The sequence below is a fragment of the Balaenoptera physalus genome (assembly GCF_965194825.1).
Source record: "Balaenoptera physalus genome assembly, contig: HAP1_SCAFFOLD_2773, whole genome shotgun sequence".
In the NCBI taxonomy this organism is placed as follows: domain Eukaryota; kingdom Metazoa; phylum Chordata; class Mammalia; order Artiodactyla; family Balaenopteridae; genus Balaenoptera; species Balaenoptera physalus.
The window spans coordinates 3,428-9,051 of record NW_028124052.1 but is presented as its reverse complement, the minus strand read 5'-3'; the positions used below and the strand labels follow the sequence as shown (position 1 = coordinate 9,051).

General features: G+C 42.5%; 1 pseudogene across 1 annotated transcript; it reads left to right on the top strand.

Annotated features, from left to right (window-relative positions):
* The first annotated feature begins 1,009 nt into the window (after positions 1-1,009).
* LOC309654321 (high mobility group protein B3 pseudogene) lies at positions 1,010-2,776 on the top strand (annotated as a pseudogene). The gene has a single exon. The product of its transcript is annotated as a high mobility group protein B3 pseudogene (transcript).
* Positions 2,777-5,624: the final 2,848 nt, after the last annotated feature.

Below are 5,624 nucleotides of genomic sequence, written 5' to 3'. Positions count from 1 at the left end.
CTTTTTAAAAGTTTTTGATGATGAATATTCTAGAGTTCAAGGGTACACATTATAAGTTTCCGTTTCCTCCATCTCTTAGGGTTATTTCCAAGATTAAAATGGCGTGATCCAAGTTAGGGGGTTAGTACATGGCCTGGAACATATTAAAGTACTATAGAAATGGTAGCTTTTTTTTTTTTTTTTCCCCAAAGAAAAGGATAGCCTATCTTGAAGTGATGGTCTTTGTTGGTAGGGGTTAGGGTGTATAACCTTTCGTATTCTGGTGGCAAGTTATTTTTTCACAAATATAGTCTACGGGAATTCCCTGGTGGTTAGGACGCGGTGTTTTCACTGCCAGGGCTCCGGTTTGGTTCCTGGTCAGGGAACTACGATCCCGAAAGATGCGCAGCGGGGCCAAAAAAGACAAAAGATGAAAATATACTCTAAACAGACCTGCTGATGTTTAAAAATAAAGGTGATAACAGTCTAAAGTTTAAAAAAATTTCAGTAAAAATGTACAGAATTACCACATTTTGGGAATCCCTCCGGCTCCCCCAAAGCACCAGAACACCACAAAAGTACAGTTTTTCATACTTTTTCATAATTTTTTTTTTTTCTGAATTTATCTTTGGCTGCGTTGGGTCTTCTTTGCTCTGTGCAGGTTTTCTCTGGTTGTGGCAAGCGGGGCCTACTCTTCATTGAGGTGCGCGGGCTTCTCATTGCAGTGGCTTCTCTTGTTGTGGAGCATGGGCTCTGGGTGCGCGGGTTTCAGTAGTTGCAGCACGTGGGCTCAGTAGTTTTGGCTCAGGGGCTCTAGAGCGCAGGCTCAGTAGTTGTGACGCACAGGCTTAGCTGCTCTCTGGCATGTGGGATCATCCCAGGCCAGGGCTCGAACCTGTGTCCCATGCATTGGCAGGCCCATTCTTAACCACTGCACCAGCAGGAAGCCTTCTTCATGTTATTCTTAAAGGTGATTTTGTCAGTCTATGGCAATTGAGTCTTTTTTTTTCCCCTCCCCCTTCAGTGGGTGTTAAAGTAGTTAGTATCCTCCATCTGCCTTTTTGAATGAAGGGTTTTTGTGCTGTTGACAGTTTTACTGGGTAAATTAGGCCTGGAATATACTGCAGGGAAATAGATACATGTCTGGTCCTTGATACTCAGTTGGTTGACAAACAGATCTTGTAGTGAGCAGTAGGAGAGGAAGGTTTACAAGGGAAATGGATTTAAAGTAGCTTTAAACGTAATTGTGATATATCCTTAATTGTTTTATGATGGTTTGTTCTTTTCCCCCTCAGTGCTATGATTTTTTCTTTTATGATGCTTGTTTAGCTAAATGCAATTTGAAATTCGCCTGAGACTAGCGAACAATACAGTCAAGATGGCTAAAGGTGATCCCAAGAAACCAAAGGGCAAGATATCTGCTTATGCCTTCTTTGTGCAGACGTGCAGAGAGGAACATAAGAAGAGAAACCCTGAGGTCCCTGTCAATTTTGCAGAATTTTCCAAGAAATGCTCTGAGAGGTGGAAGACAATGTCTGGGAAAGAGAAGTCTAAATTTGGTGAAATGGCAAAGGCAGATGAAGTGCGCTATGATCGGGAAATGAAGGATTACGAACCAGCTAAGGGAGGCAAGAAGAAGGACCCGAATGCCCCCAAGAGGCCACCGTCTGGATTTTTCCTGTTCTGTTCTGAATTCCGCCCGAAGATCAAATCTACAAACCCTGGCATCTCTATTGGAGACGTGGCGAAGAAGCTGGGCGAGATGTGGAATAACTTAAGTGACAGCGAGAAGCAGCCACACATCAACAAGGCAGCGAAGCTGAAGGAGAAATACGAGAAGGACGTCGCAGACTGTAAGTCTAAAGGGAAGTTTGATGGCGCCAAGGGTCCTGCTAAAGTTGCCCGGAAAAAGGTGGAAGAGGAAGATGAAGAAGACGACAACGAAGAAGAGGAGGAGGAGGAGGAGGATGAATAAAAAAAAACTGTTGATCTGTCTCCTTGTGAATACCTTAGAGTAGGGAGCGCCGTGATTGACACACCTCTCGCCCGAGACGTGTCTGTTGCCCTCATTAGGTTGAATTACGCAGTTGGATCATGATCATATCGTAGTCTCAGAGTGCTCTAGCAATTGTCAGTGGTTTACATGAAGCGGCCATGGGTGTCTGGAGCACCCGGAAACTGTATCAAAGTTGTACATATTTCCAAACATTTTTAAAATGAAAAGGCTCTCGTGTTCTCCTCACTCTGTGCACTTTGCTGTTGGTGTGACAAGGCATTTAAAGATGTTTCTCGCATTTTCTTTTTTTCTTTTAATTTGTGAGGTGGTGTGTTAACTCTATGGTCGTTGACTAGGAATCCTGAGTTATCAACTGTACATATCTATAGTTTGTAAAAAGAACAAAGCAACCGAGACACACTCTTGACGCTCCTTGCTTGGCGTGGAGGCTGTAGGAGCGATGCCTTCTGGAGGGGCCGTAGCTCAGGGCGTGCACTGTGGGGCTGGACCTGTGGACACTGCAGTGGGCATCCATTTAGCTTCAGGTTGTCTTGTTTCTGTATATAGAGACATAGCATCCCGCTGCCATTCTTAGCTGTGGAAAAGGGGGGGGGGTCAGCTGGCATGAGAAGTGTTTTGGATCCTTTTTAGTTGAAGTGCGGTAGTTTTAAACTGTTTGTTTTTTAAACAAACCATAGAACTCTTCATTGTCAGCAAAGCCAAGAGCCACTGCATTGATGAAAGTTCAAGAACCTTCTGTACTAAACACGATCTGCAATGTTCTGTTATTTTTTTTTTGTATGTTTAGAATGCTGAAATGTTTTTGAAGTTAAATAAACAGTATTACATTTAAAAAATAAATAAATAAATAAAATAAAATTCGCCTTGTCAGTCTAGTACGGTGATTTGTTTTTCATTTTCTTCATCTAAACATTTTTCTTTTGATTTTTGAGATTCCGTTTTAAATTTTTCCAGGCTAATAAATCAGATATTTTTCCTGACATCTACTTTAGGAATCTACTCTGGTTTTATGCTGGGTCTCTTAATATATAACTCTTGTCATTGAACCGTGGGCTAGAAAAATCAACAAAATCTCTTTAATTCTACTGAATATTATGTGATATAGTTCCCTTTAAGTAAAAGCAGGCTTAATTTCCTGTTGGAGGTGGTAATGCCTTTGAAAACTGACCTTATTAAACAGCATATATTCAGGGAATTCCCTGGTTGTCCAGTGGTTAGGACTCCATGCTTTCACTGCCGAGGGCCTGGTTTTGATCCCTGGTGGGGGAACTAACATCCTGCAAGCCGTGCAGCGCGGCCAAAAAAAGAAGGAAAGATAAACAGGGGCTTCCCTGGTGACACAGTGGTTAAGAATCCACCTGCCAATGCAGGGGACACGGGTTTGAGCCCTGGTCCAGAAAGATCCCACATGCCGCAGAGCAACTAAGCCCGTGCGCCACAACTACTGAGCCTGTGCTCTAGAGCCCGCGAACCACAACTGCTGAACCCATGTACCACACCTACTGAAGCCCACACACCTAGAGCCCGTGCTCTGCAACAAGAGAAGCCACTGCAATGAGAAGCCCACGCACCGCAACGAAGAGTAGCCCCCGCTCACCGCAACTAGAGAAAGCCCGCGAGCAGCAACGAAGACCTAACGCGGCCAAAACTAAAAAGTAAATGAAGAAATAAAAGAGGTTATTTTAACCAGTGGAATCAAAGATATACATATATTCTAAAGTTGCTAACCTGCCTTTATGAAAGTGGTATCATACTAAACACATTCTGCAACTTGCTTTTCTCATTTTTTTTTGAAATTCACATATTTATTCAAGAAACATGAAAAGACAACAAAATCATGAGAAATCAACCTGTGCAATATCGGCAGATATTCAGAGGCCTCTGTGCTGTTTGTTGTTGTCGTTTTGTTTTGGTTTTAATGCTTAAAGAAAATAGATGATAATTTGATACTGTAAGTTTATCTGTATAATTATTTATTTGGTTGTTTATTCAACAAATATGGAGCAGAGGGAATTTATACAGGAGCAAAAGAACAAAGGAGCCTACAAATGGCAAGTAGTTTAGTGTGTGTGTGTGTGTGTGTGTGTGTGTGTGTGTGTGTTGTGTCTGAAGGATAGGGTATGTACGAGATGTTTTAGGAAGTAAAGACAAAGGCAGCTTGGAACCAGACTATAGGATGCCATAAATCCCAGGTTAAAGAGCTTCTACTGAAACGGAGCAGGACGCTATAGACCTTGCCCCCGATGTCCTCAGCCTGCCTTTTGTCTGTGGAAAAACTTTAGCCAAAGAATAAGTTTTTTTTTTAAACTTTGGGTTTTTATTTATTTATGGCTGTGTTGGGTCTTCGTTTCTGTGCAAGGGCTTTCTCTAGTTGTGGCAAGTGGGGGCCGCTCTTCATCGCGGTGCGCAGGCTTCTTATTATCGTGGCCTCTCTTGTTGCGGAGCACAGGCTCCAGACGCGCAGGCTCAGTAATTGTGGCTCATGGGCCTAGTTGCTCCGCGGCATGTGGGATCCTCCCAGACCAGGGCTCGAACCAGTGTCCCCTGCACTGGCAGGCAGATTCTCAACCACTGCGCCACCAGGGAAGCCCCAAAGAATAAGTTTAATGAGAGAAGTGATAAAATACAGAAGCAAAGAAAAGCAGTCAAACAGGACAAAACAATAATAGTTTAGTCAGTAATCAAAGTGAAGGACCTTTAGTTCCTTCTCGAGGGTTATAGATAATATTCTGAGCCACATCCCGTGCACTGTCTTATCTAGATACTGAAACCCCAACCAGGTGGAAGAAGTTAACTACATGATGACCAGGCTGTAGTCATGACATAAGCTGCCACAATTCTGAGAATTTGCCGCAAAGAAATGGAAACAAACCAACCCTGGAACTGAAGATTAACTGTACCCAAAACAATCACGCTGGCGCTGGTTAGACCACTGCATGACCAATTTCAAGATGACTCTCAGAGCTGACCGTGCTGGTTCTGCATGTAGTCCTCTCCCTCGGGCTATAAAAGCTCTTGTCCACTGGTTGGGGTGGGGGGAGTCGGCCTTTGGACAGGAGTCCACCCCCCCAACCCCCACCCCGTTGCCTGCATCAAAATAAAGCAAACTTTCCTGTCCACCAAGCTTGCATCTTTATTGGCTTTTGAGCGGCGAGCAGCCGGACCCCACTTGTGATTACAGTACTATACATAGCAGGACATGGGGTGCCACTGAATTTTGCATTCCTGAAAGCACCTGTATTACTTGCACAAAATAGATTATTTTTTAAGCTTAAATCCTATTAGTGGTTACAAGAATGTTGGGATTTTAATTTTTAATATTTATAGAGTAGTTGTTACTTGCTAAACTCTGTTAGATACTTTAAATCCATCATTTTAGCTAATACCACTCATTGATTGAAATCCCTAAAGTTGCCTGCCTGCTTATTAGTTTTTTGCTTTCAGTAGTACATCTTGTCTATCTCTATTCTAATTGATACAGATCTAATTCATTTAAATTAATTGCTTAATATTTTATTATCTGTATGTACCATAATTTATTCAGCTGTGCCCCTAATTGTGGATATTAAGATTTATTTCTTTTTTTGCAGTTTTGTATCACCAGAAACAATGCTTTGATAAAATACTT